Genomic DNA, 25690 nt, shown 5'->3' on the forward strand with positions numbered 1-25690 from the left:
ACCATATATTCTGTTCCATGGTGAGGGACGCCACAACGAAAGGGACTATATTTATTTAGTTTTTTTTTTCTTTCTTTTCTTCATATGCTCACTCAGACCCTGGGAAATGTTGAAGTTTTCTAGGCTACTGAATACTTTTAACTAGTTAGAAAACACAATTCAACTAAATACCCACTTCCATTGTCCAAGAACAGAGTAAAGTGAGCCCAAACAATAATCTCGTCTGAGTTTTGCAACTGTATTTTCAAGACTTGCATCACAGGAAACTGCATGATAAGGGTACCTACTCGTAGTCAGTGACAAGGGCATGCAAATTGTTTTCGTGTGCTGTGATAAGAAAATGTAATTGCTGCCAAAAAAGCAAAGGGGGTTTACATGAGTCCATGTGTTGCTTTAGAATATTAAATGCTTAAATGGTGTGTGTATGCGCGTTGAAACCAGTTGCAACGATTGTAGTGTGAATGAATCAAATATTCACACTCTTGCGAAGGTATGGCCATAAGCAAAGGAATAAAATGTACTGCATCGTAGTGAATACTAGTACCTTGATAGCACCAGCAGCTTTGTAACATTATGCATGATGCATATTAGCATTACTCAAATAAATAGTATTCGTTTAATCAACTGTGTAAAGATAAAAGAAAGAGTTGGCCCGGGCAGAATTGAAGCAAATGCATGTTTTCTCTTCTTGCGCAGAACAGTGAAATGCTTGAAAAGTAACTGCTGAATGTGAACATTCATAATCCTGCTAAAGGTAGAAATGCAGAAATGATTCACTTTCCTTACCTAATGCCAATCCTTAATGCACACACTACTGTTTCTGAAAAATGTGATCAACTAGAACTCTCACATACTGTTCTGTAGGTCCTGGAATGTGTATGACACGCCTTTTTGTATTCATGTAGACATTATAAACGCAGGGCTATATGTGTCAGAATACAGCATAGGGAGTTAAGAAGACACAGTGAATTGGTTGATTTAATCTTTGAAAGGAGGCGGATGATGGATGCACCACTTTTGCAGAAACCAGAAGTTTTTCAGCATCTGGATGTGTATTTTAAAATCACACTGTTTTTTTTTCTGGGAACCCACATTCGAGACCTTTGTGCTGTCTATACTTTTGATTCACCTTTTTGAGTATTCTATCCTTTTCATTATTTTCAGCAGTTCCTCTATATATTACTTGAAAGGAGTTTTTGTTTTGATCAAAAATATATTTTTTAGATTTTGTGAAAACGTGATAATGCCAAATTCGAGGACAGTAATAACACACATACATTGGACATTGCAATAAGCACATGAACCTACTCGATTATCTTACCCACTCCATTATTAGCAATCCTGTGCGAGCATGTCTGTTTTTACCCTAGTTTCTGAAGCTGTCTGTTAGCCTGTTTGAACTTGCAGCAGTCACTAATGCTCTGCGCACTTTTGGGTGGGCCGGGTTCCTTTTATCAGGAGAGGGCGCCAATGAAGTCTCAAAGGGGACATACTTTGTGCGCCCTTCTTGGGGTATGCGGGCTGAGATCTTGGCTGATCTTGCATTGCTTTACCCAGCGTTGTTATGTCACACATAAAGAATCACTCACAAAGCGACCGGGAACGAGCCCACGACTCAACAAGGGACAGACAGAGACAGAAGCAACGTGAAAGTGGAGCCCTGAAGCTTCGGTAAAGACAGGCTCTGAGACGACACCCACTCCTACCCTCGGGAACCCCGGCCGTCTGACACCCAGTGGGCACGGAAGGGAGAGGTTACCATTCGGTTGCGGCTCCATTGTCTCCCGACTTGGCGATGGATCTGGCAGCATACATTATGGCACGGCCAGGGAGGTGTCACAGAGCTCAGAGGAAGGTTCAGAGGGTTGTGATCATTTAGAAACAAAAAAATATGCACTTCCCCTGTTGTGGTCTATACTTCCTCTCTAAAAGTGGCTGCTGGTTAAAGCGTTTACAATTGAGGGTCTGAGAGGAAGAAGGTTGATCATATAGAAACCAGAGGCTTGGTTCAGAGGAGAAACAGCCAATGAGAACACGGACGCATTCTCTTAATTAAGCTCACACTTGCCAGAGTCTTAGGGCCTAATTTAGAGAAGCGTTTTATGATGGCAATCCCCCACTGGACACTGCTCTGTGAATCAGGCCCTTAAGGTACTAACATGGCAATACTAGCGGGATCTCTGATCCTATAACAATAAAGGGGCACTTCTGTGGTCTTCTAACACTGAGGACGTCCTATAGACCTGGGTCCTGCTGGAAAGAAGCTCCCTGCTGGTGCAAGAGCGTCACTGACCTGATAGAAATAGCAATAGGATAACACTTCAAAAACATGTAGGGCTTAATTCACAAAGAATTGTGACTCTATGAAAAGGGGGTAGGATTCATCTCACAAAGGTTACCCGAGCACTTGGGGTGGGACAAGACCGCAGGGCAGATCCTTCGCCCACTAATATAGGCGCTTGACACCAGTGCATTCAGTGCCTTACAGCATTCACGTGGCCCAGCTGATATGAAAAAGCCTCAGCTCTCCCACACTGGCAGCACCACCCTTCATGGCAGCCATAATAGGCCCATCATGAAGAATTAAAAAAATGGAAGCAAGTACATTCCTACCACTGACAAAGCGATAGCACATGTATTTGGGACGCAGTGATATGCTGCTGCTACCCTGACAAATGTATGCAAAGATCAAAAATAACCCTTCTGTCCATTTAAGGTACTCCGGATCCTGTTTGAAACAGATGCAGGGGAGGGGAACGCCAGCGCGTCTTCTTGCATTTGTGTGCGCATCCTATTTGTGAATGTGGGATATGCACACAATATAAAGGCGGCGCCCTTCCTGCGCAGATTTAAGCTGCTGCACACGCGGTGGAAAAATGGGCACCTGAATGCGCTAATATGATGCACCCATTCAGATGCCCCTTTGTGAATAGGAGTAAGCAGATCTATGAGCTTGCTTGCAGTTGCTTTCGCGCAAGCGGAAACATTATTGTAGAAGCGCCCCTCCCCCCGAGTCTCAGCCATTCATCGGGAGGTGTGCTAAGGCTCTGAAACGTGCCACATGCCGTGCATTTTGGCGTCCTGCCAGGTTCAAGGTCTAGGCTTGCAAAAGATAATCAAGGTTTCAAACATCAAACTACTGAGTTCAAAACAATCAAGAGATAAAGAACACAAGAACCACACAAAGGGAATTCCAAAAAGAATGCGGGGACTCCATGCCTTTTCATATGTGCTCTTTTGTGGGTGGACTTTTATCAGTGCATTTATTTTTTGCTTTTGCTTTTTTTTAATGCTGCTGCGATCCCCCTGTTCATTCCCCTCTTTCTTTGCCTTTTCTACTTCTTTCCCTCTATTGGGAATATTTTGTTTTGCTTCATTTCTTTGGATACTTTGAATTGCCCCATGTTGCCCACTGAAAGTTAAGACATCTACTGAAGAAAATGCACTGATCTAAAGACTTGTCACTGAATATCTGAACTTATGCCCCACCAGAATAATACAAAATAAGCCTAAAAACTCAATAAGGATTAGGGATAGTAAACAACAATATCTGCTTTCTATAGGGTATATTAAAGTCTATGATGGCAGAACAATCCAAACGAAACTGATCAAGGGACATGAATCATATTAGCAAGTGCCCGTGAGCATTTTAGATTTACAACAGCCCAGCCCACCTAGAGCATTCGAGAAACGATTTGAACTGCATCAAATCTAAAGATGCTTGAAGCATCTTCAAGATATAGGAGCAAATTATTATGAATTTCATTTTCACAACAGCATTTCGAAGATACTCTAGTATGAACCGTCAATAGAGTATACAATCGCAGGACAAATCTCCCATCCTGTTGTTGATCAACTTCCAATTTGCTCCCCACAGACTATTTGCCAATCGGCTGCCAAGTGCCTACGCGTTACACCAGAGGGCACGCTCTTGGTTGCAGGCCAATTGCAAATAAGTATGGATATTCTCGGAGGCTCACGGAGAAGAAGTTTAGGACTGTTTGTGAAGTAGATGCTGCTGGTTTGATTTAGCATAGCACTGCTACAGTAGGATAACGCCGCCAGTGTCCACAGCACAGACAGGACACTTGCTGGTGAAAGCTACAGATGTCTTTTTTTATTGAGCGATCTGTGCGTGGGTGTATGCGCTGGTGTATTTGGGGTCTCGCACCAGCCTGTGTCTTCCTTGTTCACAGCCCTGACAGCCTGGCCTTAATTCACAAGCTGTAGTGCAATACCGCGAGGCCTAACTACACCTGCCCTTGTTCTTACCGCACTGCATGTGTGTGCCATGCCTTTCTGGAGACTGAGGGAGGCCCTCTCACTGGCCGTAATTACTCACTACACTTCAGGATCCTGGCCTTTAGGGCTGAGAGTCAAAGCACTCAACCTCTCAGGTCAGTCAGGCGGACAGCTGCCTCTGCACACCAGGAAGCAGGCCCACTTGTCAGCAGCTCCCTCCCATTTGATGTGGGGCCTAGCGGCAGCCAGTGAGCAGACGTCATTCTTAACCCGTGACCCCAAAAGAATAGAGAGGGGCTGTGCGAATGAAGAGCTGGACGTAGGATGAGGCACAAGACAGTGCAGGGGGAGGGAACTGAAAGAACTAGACCGGTGGAGTGGGTGGAGGACAAGAAGCTCTACTGCACTAGGAAACCTGAGAGCAAAACAACTCGCTTATTTTAACCTAACAATGGGATACAGGCCCGGGTTGGTGGGCAGTCAGATGTTCGGGGCATTGACTGTACTGAAGGAAGGGGGTGTACGTGCCTATAGTGAGCTCTTATTAACACCCTAATTGTATGACCCCCACTCCACCACTCGCTATAGACTAAAGCCACAACACAGGCGGATTAACGTGAGATCATGCTGGACCAAAGCACTAGCCAGGATTGTCTAACAAATGCGACCTTAAGCTAATGTAGTTTGGCCCACCACAGTATTTTTATTTATTTACTTGCATTTATAAAGCGCACAAACAGCCCTAAGGCATCGTGGCACTGTTTGACAGGCATACACACCTGTAAAGGCCCACACAGTGCTGCAAAATGGGCATCTACAGATTTTGGGTGGGCCTTGCCCGCCCAGGCCCTACCCTGCTCACTCCAAACAGAAGCACTTCAGCTCAGGCCTGAAGCACTCCAACAGACTCTGACTGAAGCACTCTAACTTGCCCAAAATGAGGCCATTGTAATGCAAGGTCATCTCACAACAAGATATATTTCAACTATCCTACGGACAGAAGCAGGCAAAGAAATAATGTTGGGTGCAGCAGCAGCAGCAGCTACCTCGGTAACCCATAGGCCATCCTCCTTTCCAAACAGTCCATATTAATGAAAGGAGGCCACTGATGAGCTATGCACACATTCCTGCGTGGAGCGCCCAGGCACTAGGATGCTCAGCGGAAGTGTTTGCAGTGTTTGCTGTCCCCTTCCACCCAACCAATATCTCAAAGCAAACACTGCACCCCTGCTTTGCTATGGAACAAACAAACAGTCGACAATTGTTCGCCACCTTGCCTTGCACAATGTGACCCCTTTTTCTGTGGGCGGGACAGCCTCGTGTGCGCGAATCCGCATTGTTCCCTGAGCCCATTCCAGGCCCACTGTCAATGCATCGAGGAACACAGAGAGATACTCCACTTTAGCCGGAAATGATCCTGCCAAAGAGAAGGCGGACAGTAAGCGTAAGCGCCTAGTACTGCTTCAGAAGGGACCTGATCACACACGTGTGAACATCGCGGGTTCGTATCACAGTGCGTCGCTAGAGATCATCCTGGCTGGCACAAAGAGTACCCAGTATGGGTGAGCACACACACTCAGGCACCCGATGAGCAGACAAAACAAACATCAAATGGCACCCATGGCTCATTAGTCGGACATACGTTCGGTCATACGTAGACTAAGTTCCGCCACTGGTAAGCATGTGCGCCACTGGTTGAGTTTGCCATATTTTTTGTGTCTAACTGTAACAGACTTGTGTGCAAAGATGCCTATGTATGAATAACAAGTGCCTACAACACATACGTCACTGCAGCTCACATGTTCGGGAAAACTTGAAATAGCCTAGAAATATCAGCTTATCTAATCTGGAGTCGTGAAGGAGAGAAAGTGGTCCTGCCCAGTGATTGGCTGGTGGCAGTGGAAAATATACATTGGAATGAATTATAAATAACACATATTCGTATCAACATGGTGAGGTTGTAACATGAACGAAACCAGCATTGACAACGCCAACAGTTTTGGCATGTGTTTAGGCATGGGAGAGGCCTTTGACAGGCACTGGCATAATGGTACTACCTAACAATAAGATGGCAGCAATTGGAAAATTGTACGATTACGTGAGCATGAGATAGCAGTGTCTGGCAAAGGCCTATATAATGCCTATAACAGGACGTCAGTGCAAGGGCCAAATAAGTCTAGTGGCTGAAGGTACACTGTGTTAAGACATTGGGCCTCATTATGAGTGTGGCAGTCCGGAAACAAGGGTAAGCTCACCTGCACCCTTGTTTCCGGACCGCCACACTACGAGTTTGCCTGCTGGGGGCGCTGCGCCCTACAGGTCTTACCCTGCAGGGCGCAGCAGCCCTGGTAGACAGACTCATCACGGAAGCATCGGCACATTTAGTAACCGGTGCCGATGCTTCCGTGAACCCATTCCCATGGGACGCCATGGGAATGGGGACTAACATTTTACCGGCACCTAGCTTCCCAGGCTGCCGGGCAGGGGCGTTGCTAGGGGGGGGCTAAGGGGGCTATAGCCCCTGATCTTTTGGTTGTAGCCCCGAATAGAATCTCAGGAGCTCCAGCCAAAAGACTAGCTAGCCCCCAGTCCCAACAGTTCCGACATCAGCTTAGCCCCGGGTCTTTTCCAGACCTAGCAACTCCCCTGCTGCCGGGACTTGTAATGTCCCGGTCGCACCGGAAAGCTAGGCGCCGGTAAGATGTTAGGAGTCCGGCAGCAACCCGTAAGAAGAACCAACAGTGTTACCGCTGGACTCGTAATGAGGCCCATTGTTATGACACCAGTAGAACATTTACAGCTGCAATTACATCATTAACTCTCAGCAGACTGCTTAGAAATAATACTGCCAGGCCAAAGTTAGATGTTACTGCTTGACAGAGCTATCACCAAGATATTTCTTAGTGTTTTGGGAGGAGAGAGGTTGGTAGTAAATGGGAATGGCCATAGTAATTGGCAAGGCCCCCGGCAGTCAATGGGTAGGCAAATAACCAAACAGCACCTACAAGATGTTGGCCCCTCCTCACATGTCAGCTCCCTCCTATCTGTACGCCAATGAAATAGTTTTGGCCACATAATAGCCCACATTTAAAAAAAGGCACAGGGAGATGTAACAAGCCCACCACCCACCAGAAACAAACAGGGAATGAGTGACTGCCAGTTTATGACAAGTCTGGGTACCTTCAGAGACATACCACTTCCAACCAACCATCTCCGGTTGGAAGGTGGAATCTGCACTTCTAAGGGCTGCTCTTGACACCCTAACTTATTGGATCCATAAGTCTCACATTCTTAATTCTTAGTCTTGGCTGCTCAACAGCATTGTGCCAGGCCTTTGCAGCATCAAACTAGAAGTCTGGGTGCTTTTGGCACCAGGTTGGGGACGTGCCATGGAGTTGCTGTGACAGGTCCCAACAATCCGGTGCTGTTCAGCAGCGTCGGCTTCCAGGTTGAAGACGCTGGGGATGGCTAGTGGTGTTGGTTCAGCAGCACTAGAAGAGAAGAGGAGACTTACATTTGGCAGCGAGCTGGCTTGGCAGGTTCAACATGGCATAGGGGCACTGCATAAGCATCAGCTGGGAAGTGACCAGGCATCAGTGTCGAGTTGGGAATGCTAGAAGATTCAGCAGGTTTCAGAAGTGGAGACGGCATAGCTTACGCTGCAGTGTTGAGCGAACTCAGAGTTGCAGAGGCAGTTGGAAGTTGAGATCAAGGATGACTGCGGCGGTACCCGTGCAATAGTTTGGACAGCATCGAAGTTGCCTAAACCGGCGTGAAGGTGCACCGGGAGCCAGGGCCACATCCTTGGCTCTGTGTTTGCTGGGAGTCCCAATACCGGGGCTTCAAGACAAGGTAAGTCCTTCTGTTCTGTACGCAAGCTCCAGGGAGTTGGTTGACACCAGGGGTGTTGCTAGGTCTGGAAAAGACCTGGGGCTGTGCTAATGTCGGAACTGTTGGGACTGGGGGCTAGCTAGCCTTTTGGTTGTAGCTCCTGAGATTCTATCGGGGGCTACAACCAAAAGACCCGGGGCTATAGCCCCCTAGCCAACCCCTAGCAATGCCTTTGGTTGACACCTAAAGGTGGTCTTTCACCTAGAGATAACAGGGTCTTGGTTCCAGTACTGCCATCAATGAGGCATTGGTCCAACAGCAGTTCCCTTTTCCTCATGACATAACACCCAGAGTACCTTGCCACAGAAATGGATGGCACAGGAAAAAGGAAGAGGGCCCCAAGATAGAGGGACCCTCCTACAGTCTTCCCTTCCCTCTCTGGCTACTCTAACTCTGTCCCTTCGCATGCTCCAGTGATCATCACTCTGGTGTGAGGCTGGCTCTATTATGTCAGTGCTGTGTCTGTAGCACCATTCCCAGGAGACCACCTGGTAGAATTTTCTACCCTTGGGGAAAGTGATACCCTTCCTGAAGGAGAAAAACTGGGGAAGCAGCTTGGCTATTGTTCCACATAGTAGCTCTGTAGACAGTCACTTTAGACACCAGTGTACTCAGTCCTGTCATAGAATCCGTGGGACGGACATCCATCAGAAAGAATCTTAACATGGGTAAGTAATTTGTTCTTCTAATGGATTGTGTCCTCCCACAGATTCCCCATCTTAGTTAGACTCCCATAGCAGTTTTGGAGATGGAGGTGGGAGAAGTGGAATTTTGTGACGTGTTATTTAGCACATAATATTGTGCTGAACCGTCCTTCCAAACCGAGCATCCTGGCCCGACATGGTGACTAAACAGTAATATTTTGAGAATGTACGGAGGAAGGACCATGTTGAAGCATTGCAAATGTCCTGCAAAGGTACACCTCTTTGTAGAGCCAAAGTAGTTGCCACTCCCCTAGTGGAATGGGCTCCTCAATTCTCAGAGATATCCTTTCCAGCAATGGAGCAGCACCCCAAAATGCATAAAATGGTCCATCGTGAGAGTGTTTTTACTTGGTCACGGCTTGGCCTAATTTGTGGCCATTGTAACCAATAACTAGTTGGTCACCTTGTCTGATGGCTGACATTCTTGAAATATAAAAGCTAATAGCCCTTTTTTGGACCAAGCCTGTGCAACCTGTCTTCATCCTTAGAGGGGTCAGAGGGGGGTAAAAATAAAAATCTTGGAGTGTGATCTTCTTTGTCAAAACAAAATCAGACACAGCCTTGGGAAGGAAAGAGGGATGAACCCTCAAAACTACCTTCTCTTTGTAGAATACTGTGAATGGTGGCTTGCAGGCAAGCGCTTGTAGCTCACTAACCCTGCGAGCAGGACCGATGGCCACTTAAAAGATGGTTTTTCAGGTTAGTAGCCCAAGAGGACAGGAATAAAGCATCTCAAAAGGCGCACCCATTAAAAAAGTAAGTACTAAATTCAAATCCTAGGACGGAAGCAGAAAAGGGACCAATGGGAATGTATTTGCCAGTCATTTTAAGAATTGTATTACAACAGGCATCTTAAAAAATAGTCTTGCTCTGCGTCCATTCGAATATAGATAATGACACCAAGAAACCCTTAATGGTAGCCATCTGAAGCCCCTGATGGGCTAGGTGCAGTAAAAAAGAAAGCACTGCATGTGTATTGCAGGAGAAAGGATCTATATCTTTATCTCTACACCAACTGCCAAACCTGTTCCAATCGCAGCGGTATAGGGCTTTTGTTGCTGGTCTTCGAGCGAAAAGCAACACCTCCATAACATCTTCTGGTATGTCCCAATCTTTATATATTAGCCTCTCAGAAACTAGGTGTGACGGTTCAGTGTTCTGATTCCTGAGTGAACAAGATGGCCTCCCTTTTGTGAGAGTAGATCTACTCTCTGGGGAAGACTGAATGGAGGGCAGATGGACATGTCTAGAAGGTCTGTGTACCACGTCCTCATGGCCCAATCTGGGATGATTAGGATAATGGATTTCCCAAACTTCCTCAACCTTCTGATAAAATGAGGAATGATGGGGACTGATGGGAACGTGTATAGGAGTAGAAATACCCAGTCCACTGCGAACACATTCCTCAGAACTCCTCCCTGAGGAAATTCCCTGGAGCAGAACAGGTCGCACTTCCTGTTGATACTGGATGCGAACAGATACACTTGAGGGGTTCTGCAGAGGGTGGAGATCTCTACAATGATTTCCTGAGCTAACTCTCACTTGTGGAAGATCATGCTCTGCCTGCTCAGAGAGTCTACCGTTGTATTCTCTTTCTAGGTGAACAGGCGACAGAGAGATCCCGTTTTGTAGAGCCCAAAATCAGACTTTCAATTGTCTCCTTGCACATTGGTAGTGACCCTACATCTCCTCTTTTGTTGAGCTAATACATGGCCACTGTGTTGTCCATCATTATCAGGGCGCTCTTTCCCTGGATGGAGGGTAAAAACGTCCTTAGCGCCAGTCTGCTTGCCCCACCTCTAAAAGGTTTATGTGTTATCTTGATTCTGATGGGGATCATAGCCCGCTCATCATCAGATCGCTCATGTGGGCTCACCATCCCAAGAGGGAAGCATCAGTGACTACAGTTATCTCCTGCCAAAAGGGTTCTCCTATCATCACATTCTCCTTGCAGACCCACCACAGGAGGTCCTGTCCTACCAAGTTTGGGACCTGAAGAAGGTCCATCATCCTGCCTGAGAACTGTGACCATTGGAATCTGAGGGCCCACAGGCGGGACCTCATCCTCAGACGGGCCTCTGGCACCGGGAAAATGCAGGATGCCATGAGGCCCAGCAACATCAGAAAAACAAATGGCAGTAGATATTGGGTGTTTTGAAATCTCATTACCATCTATAAGATATGTCTGTTTTTATATGTACTTTATGGTTTTTATACTGAATAAAGTATACACATTTAAAAATAAATATATGTTGCGCCCTCAACTCGGGATGCAAAGCCTTCCCCGAGGAAGAGTCCAGGACTGCCCCAAATGAATTGAAGCATTTGAGAAGGTGTCATCTGGGACTTCTTGAAATTGACAGAGAAGCACAGTTTGTGGAGAGAGTGGCAGGTGCTGTTGAGATGTTCCAGAGCCTGTTTGGGAGAATGAGCTCTGATCAGCCAATCGTCTAGGTAGGGGAAGATGTGAATCCCTCCCCTCCTTACATTTGCTGCCACTACATCCATCAACTCGCATAAGTCCCTTGGGGTGGAGGTGAGCTAAAAAAGCAGCACTCAAATTGATAGTGAGAGCGGCCAATGGTGAACCTCAGCTACATCCTGTTTCTGGGATGTATAGGCACATGAAAGTAAACATCAGGAAGATCGAGTGGTACCATTCAGTCCTGGAGCTGTAGGGCCTGGAGGATCTGTGAAAGAGTGACCATCTTCAATTTGTTTTTCCTGAGGAACTTGTTCAAGTGCCGCAGGTACAAGATGGGTCACAGTCCTCTGTCTTTCTTAGAGACCAGTAAAAAGGTGCAGTACCAACCCTGGTTCAGGTCAGCTACAGGTACCTTCTCCACAGCAGCTATCTCCAACAGGGGGGGAATCTCCTGTAAGAGGAGCGGATCTGTATACTGAAAAGAGTGTTCGCTCGGGGGCAATCTGGAGGCCTCTGCAGAAATGGGAGTCACCACACTTGGGCCACTGTTTGCAGCAACCAAGCATCGGAAGTAATGCTGTACCATCATTGCAGATACTGGGTCAATCTTCCTCCCACTAGGGCCTTGTGAACAAAGTGCTCAGAGAGGTTTTTGGGCTGTGGCTATGGCCGAGGGCAAGAAGGGAGTTGCTGCCTGGGCAGTCTTACCTCCATGTCCTCTTGGGGCACATGTAAATCTTCTTTGCCCTTGCTTTTGTACTGTCTGACCTCTTCCCCGTGGGCCAAATAAAGAGCAATAATGAAAGGACTGCCCTCTCCAGCTCTATGAAGGTGGGTGTTTCTAGTGGCTGGCATATGGCTGCCCCTAGAGGTTTTGCTGGAGCCTTTGAAGCCTATGGTTTCTATGGGCTGTCGTCCGCCATGGGGCCAAATAGGTTGGACCCATCAACGGGCATATCTAGGAGCCTTGATTGAACATCAGGGGTGAACCCAGATTTATAGAGCCATGTAAACCGCCTTATTACTGCGCTAGACTCCATGCATCTGCCAAGACAATTTGATGTGTCTAATACTGGTTGAAGGGATTGACAGGAGCCTCCTTTCTGTCAATAATCAGGTTATTAAACTCCTTTTGTATCCCCCCTCAGGAATATTTTCCGCAGCTTGTGCAATCACATTCTATAATGTGTAGCTATATTTTGCCAGTGCACAAGATGCGTTAATGGCTATTAATGCCATTCTTCCTGATGAAAAGACCTTTTTCGCAAGGGCGTCATAACGCTTATTGGCCCTGTCTGAAGGGATGGTTGGATAAGCTGCGGTTCTGGATGTTGAAGTTGCCGCTTGTGCTACTAAGCTCTCTGGTGTAGAATGCTTAGAATGGAAATTAGGGTCCACAGAAGAAGGCTTGTAAATTTTTTTACCAACTCCTTATTTATAGGCAGAATGATGTCTGTTTTTTTCCAGAGATCCTATATTGGATTTTTTAGTGCTGTGTGGAATGGCAACACAGGCTCCTAAGGAGGACCCTTCTCCACAATGATGCTTGTTAAGTCATCCTGAGTAATGTCCTTTGAAGGACAACCCCAACCTAAATATTCTATCATCCTAGTCGTTAAATTCCTAAATGCTGCATCTGGGTGAGGATGAGCATCTGGTGTGACAAACTCAACTTCAGGGGAGGTATCAAGTCACGAGGCTAAGTCTTCTAGCTGTTATTCTTCTGAAATCAATTCTTCTGGAACAGTTGGTGTTCCAAAATGTTCATACCCGATGGGGATGACATCATCTTCCTCCTCAAAAATGGATCCGAAGGATTTAGAGAAATCGTTTTTTGATCGGGGTTTAAACTTTGAGATCGACTCCAAGGTTGACATTGATGTCAAAGATCCCTGCGACTTCAACTTCTTCAAGGAGGATGTCACTGAAATCTTTTGCTACGTTGCTAACTCAGTGGTTGACGCTATCGGTGCTCCTTGAGTAGACATCTCATAGGCCTTTTGACTCAGGCTTTTGGGTGCATGGTTTAGAAGTCTTAATTGATTCCTTGCTGGTCTTGGAGGACACAGTGGGATCAACAGCCTTCTTTGGCTCTTTCGAGAGACCACGAGGGGCTGCTTTTGAAAACACCTCCAACATTTTCTCACAGAATTGTTTCAAGTCGGCCGCTGAGGCCGTCTTCTTGGGAAAACGTACCTGACGTCTGTCAGGAGAGGAATCTGATGACCAATGAATGATGGTATTTTTTACTCTTCTCCCGTGAAGTTGAAGAGAAGGAGTGACGAAATCACTCCTGGATCTCTATAGATCTCGATTTCTTCAAATGTTTGGTGCATTTTTTGAGCCTTTCTGGAAACTTGTCTCCTTGATGAACTCCTACCTTTGGAGGATTTTCTTTTAAAGAGCTGGAGGACAGAGATTTCTAAACCGACCAACATAGGGTGAGCTTCGAACTTCTCCCCTTTAAGGCCTTACTAGTCAGCGATTGGCAGGCTCCACATTCGATGAATTGATGTTTTTTACCAAGGCACCCCAGACAACTCTTGTGTGGATCAGTGATCGACATCTTCAAATCACAGTCTGCACATCTCTTAAAGCCTGTTTTAAGCATAGACATGATCAAATCACCACAAAATTCAAAAGTATGACGTTCTTTGTAGAAATTCGCTGAGGTGAGTCAAACCATTCTGAGAGCATGTTCTGCATGGGGAAACACGGAACTGAGGCAACTGGTGCAGTTATTTATACTAACATTGACATCACAGCCGGACCTGGGAATGGTAACTGTCAAGGTACATTGACGACGATGTTGCAAAGCGCCTCCTGCTGTTGAATATTTCTCTGAGACTGCAAAGCAGGATACAAATATATCTAAGATGAGGAATCTGTGGGAGGACACAATCCATTAGAAGGCGATTACTGGGTTACTATTTTTTTTCATATGTAAAAGATTACTAACCCAGTAATCATCGTTCTGTGGCTTGTATCTGCTTAGAGTCACATGCTTTGCATAGCCCACTATATACATATATATAGTGGTTGACTCCGAGTATTACATCTTTTTGTTTCAGAATTGAAAAGAGGGAGTTGGTAGGGGTATCCCTGTCAAGCTATCCATATTCTACTTATGCAGGTACCCATGATCCTTCTCTTGCTACTTCTACATCAATAATTCTCAAATAATCTTCTCCTTTTCGGACTTCTCTGAAACCCTTTATTCTCGTGTCACTGCCTGTCTTCTTGCAATTCAATCCTGCATGCCATCTCACTTTCTGCACCTGAATTCTACCAAAACTGATATTCTCTTCTCCCCTTCCTCCTCTCCTAACCACCACTCCCTCCATTCTGTCCTTCCTCCCTCCTTCTCTTCTATTCTCCACTTCTGCCTGCAACCTTGGCATCCTCTTTCTTTGTCTACCCATATCTCACTTACCACAGGTAACTGTTGCTTTCTCCTTTCATTTTCTCTCCATTGTTTTCAAATGCATTCATGGCCTTGCCCCCTCCTATCTTTCTTCTCTAGTCTCTTTCTACAAGCTCCCCACGCCCTCTGCACCCAATTCAGTTTTCGTCTTGTAGCTTTTAAGCCCCCCTGTGCTGTTTCTCGCTTTTGCTCTTTTTCTCTATTAGCACCCTATCACTGGAATTCTCTCCCCCTTGTACTGCGCTCCTCTTATACACATTGCATCTTTCATACATGACTAAAGGTCCATCTCTTTTCTCTTCTTTCTAACTCTTGGTATTTCCAGCAAGTGCTCTGCTGTACATCGTTACTCTGCTTTTTATTGTTCCATGGATGTGCTTATGTAAAGCATTTTGGTGGAACAGCTATAGAAATCACAATAAATACAAATACAAACCACATCAGTGTCCTCAGATAGTTTGTTTTTCTGACATGACGTGCGTGCACTGCATGAGTGTAACTGCTCCCATATGGGGAGAATGGGTGGACACTTGTGATTCAAAGTTGATACAAGCCACAGAAAGACAATTATGTTTTCCTTCTGATGCTTGTGAATTTGCTTAGATTCTCATGCTTTGCATAGACTAGGTGGTAAGGTCTGAAAAAGGTGGTGGGTGAGTTGAAGGAACAGTTAAAAATAAATATTTTAGTACTGCCGGGCCTACTTGGGTATCCACTCTAGCTTGTGTGCCTACACAATAATGTTGCATGAAAGTGTGTACTGAACTATGTTGCTGTTAGCTACTAACTCTATTGATTGGTTGACGTGGTACTTTGAAATGTACGTTGGTGAAAAATGTGGACGCATTCAGAAAGACATTTCATGCTTGAATATAGTGAGGGAGGGCTTGGTGACTTGCAGCTTGCTTTTTCTTCAGATAAAAGTAACCATAATAAGGAAGTCCACTTTGTAAGTGAGTTCCCTTGAAGAAGCACTATGCACTTGCTTGAAAGGAGGTCCCATTATTCTTTACAGAACCATATTTAGATGTTAGCCAGGAAGAGGGGCGAGGGGTGACTTCTAGGTAAATATGTTTAATTTCTTCCATAAATGCCTTGACTACAGATGCTTTACACTTTGACAACTTGTGCTGCAAGGTGGTGCATGCTGTTAGAGCTGCTAAGTGTACTTTGAGCGAGTTTTCAACTAAACCTGATTAAGGGAGGAACAAGCAGTTAAGTGACCCTTTATGACGATGAGCAGTCATTTGGGTATATATGTTTCTTTGATCACAAAATGACAAATCGCTTCCACTTGTTAAAGTAGTGGTGTCTAGTAGTAGGTTTTCTTTTTACTTGCATTGTGTTAATGACCAAACTCTTTGACTTTAGAGGCCAAGCTGCCAAGTTCGTAATATTAGGACTTGTGAGCGCTATCTGCTGACGCTGTTATGTGAGCAGTTTGCTGACTGGGCTGAGTCTGATTGTTGGACAAACTTACATGCTTAGGAGTTAGGGGTACCACATCAGTCTAGCCCACATTAGTGAATGAGAATCAGGCTTATATGATCTTGAAGTACTGTGAGGGGTCAGAAATGAGAGGTGGACAAGCATATCGAGTTTTTCAACAAGTAGCCATTTTATTAAATAATAAGAGTGGAATTAACGCCTCCCTTTTCCTAACCTAATACAGATTTTCCTATCTGTCCAACTAAGACTAAAGGAAACACTATAACAAAAGGTATCTGTCCCTCACACTTATACATACAACAGAATCATACAGATATCAAATGGGCGGTTAAACTCAAAAACATAATAGTGACATTCCACCATAAAATCTGTATACATGCATCCTTGCAACCAGGGTCAAACCCCCTTCCCCAGGATAAATGCAAGCTTTTCCCAATCAAAGTTTGAATTAAGAAAGTTCCTTTCAATCACCAAGTTCTGCTCCAAATACAACATCAAGTTCTTTTCAATCCACAAGTCTTTCACTTGGCATTTGAATTGTCTTATTATTAACCAAAATATATCACTCTTTAAAAGGCTTGTCAAAATTCCACAGTTCTTGCTTGATAAACCAACAGACTTTGTCTTTGCACTTCCAGTTGGGTTTCAATACAATTTCTCATCTATGAAAAACACAATTAATTCCACATCTCTTCTTCATAAACAATAACGTTTATTCAGGATGGTTTTTCCACAGTTGGTATGATATGATATGGCATTTATAGCGCGTCTATGCACAAGTGTTTCATCACAACACATTAGTGGACTTGCCACCTTCTTGCCAGTACAACCTTCCACCACTTTACAGTACTTCAAATCTTCTTCCTGGTCCACTAACCTGCCAGGACTAACCATTAATAGTCAATTTCCTGGTGTACTTGCCTGCGAGGATAACACTTCTACCACAATTACAAGTACTCTGTGATGAGGCGGCTTCAAGCTTTCCACAATTCAATCCTTAATGTGAAAAAGTATGTTTCATGACTAGGTCATAACACATTGGCAATGTTTCTCATTCTAATTCATTTGTATCTGGCATTGCAGATTATATTCCTCTGCCCCATGATATTGGTTAGAAGGAGAGCTTCTGTTCTGCCATCCTTGATTTTCCTTAATAGACCTGCTTTGGCATTGGCAATTCTGTTTTTCTTTAGTTGTCCTTCTTTTGCTTTGGCAATACTGGTTTTCCTGAATTGACCTTCTTTCTTCCAAACCCCATTCAGCCCGTTTGAATTTTCTTCCCTTTTGGCTTTGGCAAAGGTGGCTGCAATAGTCTCTTACACTTGGGTTAAAAGACACCCCCTTTTCCTCAACTTGATCTCTCTCAATATTAGAGTTGCGCCCACTTTGACAATGGTAGATATAATGTTTTTCAACTCTGTCTCTTTAACATAAGAGTTATGCTTAATTGGCTCCATTCAATAATTCCGTATTCAAAAGCTTTAGTGGGAGTCAGTGGCCTGTTTTGGAGCGCCCCCCTCCCTGGTTTCCCTGACAGAGGCAAACTCACCAGTCTTTTTGTGCATCTCCAATAGATTCACTGCTCCTTCTCCATTCTTCGGACTTGCCTAGGCAACTGACAGCTCTGGTAACATTTCCCTCACTTGTGCCTCCTGTAGCTGCATCCACTCGTAATCTGGTGAAAGCCACACCGGAGAGTTGTATGCAGCAGCACCAAGGGAGCTCCTCCCTCTCTCGGCCAGCCAGTCTTCTTACCGCTTCCCGCTGCGTGCACTCTGCATCCCACAGGGCTTCTGACTTCTGCTACTTCCACGACACAGCGTCCTGCTTTCAATCTAGCTCCGTCTCATTTCACCTGCCTCAGCTGCTTCCACAGTTTCTTCCATGGCTTCTCTCTAATAGCCTGCACCTGACAGGGTTTTAAAGGTTTAAACGTTCTGCTTAGGTGTGGGTCATTAGAACAACTAGACTGCAAACCATAGTTCTACACTTCTGAGCTCCTCTTCCTCGTCCCAGTACCTAGAGCATTATGGGACTTGAAGTGCCTAATGTTCTTTTTCCTCTTTACATCAAAAGCTTACATTTCATAATAGGCCATTAAGGCCATGGGATCATTAGGGAAGTTGGTTAGAGGGTTATCCCAATTCTTCTGACCTGAATCCCCTCCCATGTGATCCTCACGCAGAACACCACCCCCTGAGTCAGGATCAGGAATCAACTGCCTTTCCTTGGCCAGATGCAGAGGGTTTCTTCTGTGAGCCCCTTTGTTTACTAATGGGGGTAAAGGGGAAGCATATATAAATATCCCTGACCAGTTCATCCATAGTGTGTTGCCTAGTATCCCGTCATTGGTACATGGATGAATACATATTGCCCTACATCCAGACTGGACCCAACTCCTACGACCCTCCCGTCTATCCAATCTCCCTACAAAACCCTTATGCTGGCAGGTACGACATAACCAGGCTGCTTCTAAGCAGCACTACACCCTCTGTCCATCCCCAATAAACCATCGGGCCCATCTATAACAAGAACTCTATGCCCTAAAGTGTCTCCTCCCAACCACGCAGTGCAAATAATCTACATGGCCTCAGATCAGAGTGGGCATTGAGCGAGCCCCACCCTTTGTGCCAGACACTGTACTGATAAACCCCGTCCTCAGAATGACCCATAGATGAGGCCATTTCTCTCACCACCCTGATCCACTTTTGCAGAGCTCTCCGCCAGTCACCCAACTGCAATCTAAACTGCTCCTTCCATGCCATTGCTATCACAAGCTTTGCCAGTATGAGACATAACGCTAGCACTCTATTTAACGCCTTATCGTCCCTCCCTTTCCTGCTAGGCCACAGTCCCAAAGGACACTGCTTCACCGTCGGCTGAATCCTCACCTTTATCAACCTAAAAGTTTCTTCTCGAAACACGGCCCAAAATTCCGTTACCAGATTGCACCCGTACCACATGTGTAGATATCATCACTGAGCCCACTTACACCTTCAAAAATTCGGGTCGGCGCCCTAAGCCATTTTGGCCACCATCACTGGAGTGATATATGCATGCCTCACTATTCTGAATTAGATCCACTGGAACCTGACATTGCAGGACACATGTTTCATATGTAACAACACTCTGCGCCATTCCCCATCAGAAAACTGTTCCCCTATATCTCCTTCCTACTTTAGACTCAGGGCTCCCCGCCTCCACATCCTGCTCAGCCCGGTATGATGCATAAAGTTCAGAGACATTCCTACCGCCTCGAGACAGCTGTATGAGCATCCCATTCATCCGTGGATCCGGGCCTCTACGGAATGCCATCCCATGCCTACCTTACACCCGCCATTAAAGTAGCAAACTCCAGAAAGTTGAGGCGAACTGATGGGTTTGTAGCCTCAAACTCTGTTAACATGATGGCCCTGTCATTCTTATAAATGTCTTCCAACAATCCCCCCACCCCACTCACCCTATACCACTCTCCCCCTTCTGCTTGAACATATACCCCAACCTACCACAAGTGAGGAACATCTCTGGCATGAAGGGCATTTTCTGCCCCAGAGGTTTAGTATACTGCCACCAAATCCAAATAATAGTGCTCTGTGAAGTCAGAAGTTGCTTAAACTCCTTTTCCCACCCTCCAAGGAACTCAGTAGTCTCCTTGGAGCAGATTCCACTTCACTCCAGTCGGGGACCCAGTCTGTATGTGAAAGAATGAACCAGTCTACCACAGAGGCCCAGTAATATGACCTAAAATCATGGGTCCAAACCCCCCCCCCCTTAGTTCCTGGCAACTGCAAATGCACCTAAAGCTATCCTGAGTGAACTCCCCCTTCCAGAGTAGTGCACTCAGTGTCTTGTGCATTGTGCAGTGCACCAAAGCAAGAGGTGGGTATAGGCATGGGCATCACCCAAAACACATACAGCAGCTTTGGCTACCCAAATCTTTACCACTGCTACCTGCCCCATCAACGAGATAGGGAACATTGCCCAAAATACTGCCAGCCTGCCAAAACTACCCACTGCCCGCTAGACATTCTTCTGATACGCCCATTCCCAATTTGCACTCACCATGCTACCGAGCTACCTGACCCACCTTCTGGTATGTCCATCCGCAGGTGCATGAGCGTGCCTCCCCTCTTCCCCGGTAGGGTGTACATCGCAAACTTGGAGTTATTTATCAGAAGTCCTTAGAGTCTCCAAAATTCCTCCACAGTGACCATAGGCTGCCTCAAATGTGCGGCTGGATCGCAAACATACAAAAGCACGTTGTCTGCATATAAGGAGACGCAGTGCATCACCATGCCCATCTGCGATCCAGCCGCTTCCTGTCTCTTCCGATAGACCCATGCCAGTGGTTCAAATACCAGTAAATAAAACAGCTGAGACAACAGGTAGCCCTGTTGTGTGCCACGCCACACCTGCCACAGACTCGAGATGGCCCTGCTAACCAGCACCGTGGCAGTTGAGCCCTCATACAAAAGCCTCACCCAGTCAATAAACTGGACCCCCAGTCCCATCCTACCCAGTATCATCCATAGGAAATCCCAGTTAACTGAGTCAAAGGCCTTATAAGAATCCAGGCTGATCACTGCCAGCTTCTCAGCAGAGTTCCTATATTTATCCAGGATCAAGAATAGTCTTCTCAGATTCTACATAGTGGACCTGCCCGGAATAACTCCCGTCTGGTCCGGGTGGACCAAACCCTGCATAACTGGATTCAAACAACCCACCAAGAGTTTTCACTGAATGGTAACATCCACATTTATCATGGACAGTGGTCGGTACAATGCATACTCCATTTTATGTTATGTTGATTTATATCGTGCACTGCTACCACCCAGCGGCTCTTGCGTGGCTCTGCAATAGAGGGGTGTGGGGTGGTTAGTGAGGATAGGGTGAGAGGATAGGATCAGAACCAGGAGGAACTGGTGTCTGTGAGTGTTGTTTTGCATGTCGGAGTTTGTGCGGGAGGCCTTGTGCGTTGTAACCCTATGAGTAAGATTCAGTGCCTAGGGTGCGTTAGTGTTTTGTGTTGGTGTTAGTGTGTTGTGTGGAGTTGTGGTGAGTATGGTTGTGCGCCCTAGTTAGATAGTGTCCATAAGGGATCCAGAGTCATGGTTGGCCATAGCTGTAAGAGTATCCCGTGTCTTGGTGTGTAATTGCATTGTTGATGGTTTTATGGACTATGTGGGTGGTTCTCTCTAGCTGTGCTTCAGCATCTAGAGATGCTGGGTGTGAAACATAGAAATAATTCTTGGTTTGTTTATGTGTAGTGTGGCTAGCCCAAGGTCTGGTGTAGTGGCGTCAGTTATGTTGGAGGAGCAGGGAAAAATAGGTTAGTAAGTCAGTCAGTCGGTTTGTTCGAGATTCTGGCCTGCCTCTTTGGTTTCTGCTCGACCAAGAACCACAACCAAGTTCTTGGTTCTGGTTCTTTGGCCCATCTCGTCTCCTCTCTAGTTGTTTTTGTGTGTTGTTATTGTTGCCGGTGTCCCTTCAAGGTTGTCATTGTCTGTTGAATAGCCAGATTCCTGGGAGAGTGCAGGCTGTGGTTGGGACCCCGTGACGGAGGAGCTCGGGTGAACACACAGACGTGAGTACACCCCTTGCGAGGGATGTTAATCTTAATGTTAAAGGATATTTGTACTGTGCAGTATCACCACCAGGGTGGTCCCCTGGTGCTCTGGCGGTTCTGAAAAAGGGAGAATGTGGGGTTAGTTAGTGGGAATAAGCTGGAAAAGTGCAAGAGAGCAGTGATGTGCTGTTGGCAGCCTCAGCCCGGTGGGTCCGTTGGCTGGGCTTGGGGTGTTTTATGACCAGTAGTCGTCATGTGCTGTTGTGCAAGTCTATGTGTGGTTTGTTTTGTTGTTGCAGTGTAGTGAAGTTTGTGCGGATTGCTGTGTTTAGGCTTGTGGTTGTGTTTGGTTAGAGTTTGAGAGGTGTATGCAGAGGGATGGATTAGTTAGTGGATTGGTTAGTTGGCATTGCTGTCCTTGCAATTTGTGTCTAGGTGTGAGGCCCGCTATCATTCACTACTCCATCCAAGCGTGGCACCCGCCATCACTCACAGCTTCATCCAAATATAGCACATGCAAACACTCACAATCCCGTCCATGTCTCGATCTAGATGCGACAAGGGCTGAGATGAGGATGACATCCAACTGTGGCACATGCTAAGATTCACATTTCTATCCAGATGCGGCAGAAGCTAAAGTTGAGGGTGACATCTAAGTGTGACACATGCTAACATTCATACTTCTATCTAGATGTGACGGAAGCTAAAATTGAGGATGATATCTAAGTGTGGCACATGCTAACATTCATATTTCTATCTATACGCGACAAGTGCTAAAGTTGAGGATGACATTTAAGTGTTGCACATGCTAACATTCCTATTTCTACCTAGATGTGATAGAAGCTAAAGTTGAGGATGATATCTAAGTGTGGCAAATGCTAACATTCATATTTCTATCTAGATGCAACGGGGTTAAAGTTGAGGATGACATCTGAGTATGGCAAATGCTAACATTCACATTTCTATCTAGGTGTGACGGAGGCCAAAGTTGAGGATGACATCTAAGTGTGGCACATGCTAACATTCACATTTCTATCCAGATATGATGGAAGCTAAAGTTGCGGATGACATCTAAGTGTGGCACATGCTAATATTCACATCTCTATCTAGGTGTGACAGACGTTAAAGTTAAGGGTGATATCTAAGTATGGCATATGCTAACATTGTTACACCTGTCCAAATGTGATGCAGGCCAATCCAGATCAACCTATATAGGTGTGGCACGAACTAACACCGGCTAGTATGTTAATATGTAATGGAATGCAGCATTTACAGTTCACCCAAGAGTGGATTTAGGTTGGTGGTCACAAATCTCTTCAAGTATGCATGGTGTAAATCTATGGCAGTCTACGTTATGGAAGGTAAGGTAGAGTGGCGAGGTCTTTCCGGAGTAAAGTAATTGATCTACAACCCACCCATGCCACACTTACAGTTCTGTTGGTGTCTGTTGGTTGCTGGTTTCCTTTGCTTCCCCTGTGGACACCCGTAGACACATCTTGGAGCTGCCAGTGCAGGAGCCGCCCTATGCCTTGGGGCCCTCAGCCGCAGGGCTGTCATGGCTGGTTCAGTTAAGACCAGACAATCAGCCAATCACAGGCGGAGGGAGGTCTGGGAGGCGGGTGGAGGGAGGGGAAGGGTGAAGCCGGGTAGAACGGGAACGGAGCAACACGAGGGGGCCTGGGGCCGCATGGGGACATTGATGGCCACAAGGTGGCAAGAGTGGAGTGGAGGGGCCCTGCAGCTCACCTGGGGTCGCCGTGCTGGTAATGGCGTTCTCCCACGGTGAAGCTGCAGGCCCAAACAGTTTAAGGCCTGAGTTGCCAATCATGGGATGAGGGAGGTCTGGGAGGAGGGCGGAGGGAGGGGAAGGGGGAAGCCGGGAAGAACGGGAAAAGAGCAACACGAGGGGGCCTGGGGCCATATGAGGACCCAACCATGGCCACAACGTGGCAAGAGTGGAGTGGAGGGGCCCTGCAGCTCACCTGGGGTCACCGTGCTGGTAATGGCGTTGTTCCACGGTGAAGCAGCAGGCCCAAACATTGTAAGGCCCGAGTGGCCAATCACAGGAGGAGGGAGGTCCGGAAGGCGAACGGAGGGAGGGAAAGGGGGAAATCGGGGAGAACGGGAACGGAGCAACACAACGGGCTGTGGGGCCGAATGGGGATCCGACCATGGCCACAAGGTGGCAAGGGTGGAGTGGAGGGGCCCTGCAGCTCACCTGGGGTCGCCGTGCTGGTAATGGCGTTCTCCCACGGTGAAGCTGGAGGCCCAAACAGTTTAAGGCCCGAGTGGCCAATCACAGGAGGAGGGAGGTCCGGAAGGCGAACTGAGGGAGGGAAAGGGGGAAATCGGGGAGAACGCGAATAGAGCAACACAAGGGGCCGTGGGGCCGCATGGGGACCCGACCATGGCCACAAGGTGGCAAGAGTGGAATGGAGGGGCCCTGCAGCTCACGCGGGGTCACCGTGCTGGTAATGGCGTTCTCCCACAGTGAAGCTGCTGGCCCAAACAATGTAAGCCCCGAGTGGCCAATCACGGGAGGAGGGAGGTCCGGGAGACGGGCGGAGGGAGGGGAAGGGTGAAGCCAGGGAGAATGGGAACAGAGGAACACGAGGGGGTCTGGGACCGCATGGGGACCCGACCATGGCCACAAGGTGGCAAGAATGGAGTGAAGTCGCCCTGCAGCTCACCTGGGGTCACCGTGCTGGTAATGGCGTTCTCCCACAGTGAAGCTGCTGGCCCAAACAATGTAAGGCCCGAGTGGCCAATCACGGGAGGAGGGAGGTCTGGGAGACGGGCGGAGGGAGGGGAAGGGTGAAGCCGGGGAGAATGGGAACAGAGCAACACGAGGGGGTCTGGGACCGCATGGGGACCGGACCATGGCCACAAGGTGGCAAGAGTGGAGTGAAGGGGCCCTGCAGCTCACCTGGGGTCGCCGTGCTGGTAATGGCGTTCTCCTACGGTGAAGCTGCAGGCCCAAACAGTGTAAGACCTGAGTGGCCAATCACGGGATGAGGGAGGTCCAGGAGGCGGGTGGAGGGAGGGGAAGGGGGAAGCCGGGGAGAACGGGAACTGAGCAACACGAGGGGGCCTGGGGCCATAAGGGGACCCGACCATGGCCACAAGGTGGCAAGAGTGGAGTGGAGGGGCCCTGCAGCTCACCTGGGGTCGCCGTGCTGGTAATGGCGTTCTCCCATGGTGAAGCTGCAGGCCCAAACAGTGTAAGGCCCGAGTGGCCAATCACGGGAGGAGGGAGGTCCGGGAGGCGGGCGAAGGGAGGGGAAGGGAGAAGCTGGGGAGAACAGGAATGGAGCAACACGAGGGGGTCTGGGGCCGCATGGGGACCCGACCATGGCCACAAGGTGGCAAGAGTGGAGTGGAGGGGCCATGAGGCTCACCTGGCGTCGCCGTGCTGGTAATGGCGTTCTCCCACGGTGAAGCTGCAGGCTCAAACAGTGTAAGGCCTGAGTGGCCAATCACAGGAGGAGGGAGGTCCGGAAGGCGAACGGAGGGACAGGAAGGGGGAAATCAGGGAGAACGGGAACAGAGCAACACAAGCGGTTGTGGGGCCGCATGGGGACCCGACCATGGCCACAAGGTGGCAAGAGTGGAATGGAGGGGCCCTGCAGCTCACCTGGGGTCACCTTGCTGGTAATGACGTTCTCCCACGGTGAAGCTGCAGGCCCAAACAGTGTAAGGCCCGAGGGGCCAATCACTGAAGGAGGGAGGTCCGGAAGGCAAAGGGAGGGAGGGGAAGGGGGAAGTCGAGGAGAACGGGAACGGAGCAACACAAGGGGTCGTGGGGCCACGTGGGGACCCGACCATGGCCACAAGGTGACAAGAGTGGAATGGAGGGGCCCTGCAGCTCACGTGGGGTCGCCGTGCTGGTAATGGCATTCTCCCACAGTGAAGCTGCAGGCCCAAACAGTGTAAGGCCTGAGTGGCCAATCACGGGATGAGGGAGGTCCGGGAGGTGGGCGGAGGGAGGG

At 47.5% G+C, this 25690-nt stretch overlaps 1 protein-coding gene across 2 annotated transcripts in view; it reads right to left on the minus strand.

Annotated features, from left to right (window-relative positions):
- SEPTIN12 (septin 12) overlaps positions 1-25690 on the minus strand; it is a 552608-nt gene that overhangs the window by 275275 nt on the left and 251643 nt on the right. The window lies entirely within an intron of this gene.

This window comes from Ambystoma mexicanum, chromosome 2p, assembly GCF_040938575.1.
Source record: "Ambystoma mexicanum isolate Mex_15411 chromosome 2p, UKY_AmexF1_1, whole genome shotgun sequence".
Lineage (NCBI taxonomy): Eukaryota > Metazoa > Chordata > Amphibia > Caudata > Ambystomatidae > Ambystoma > Ambystoma mexicanum.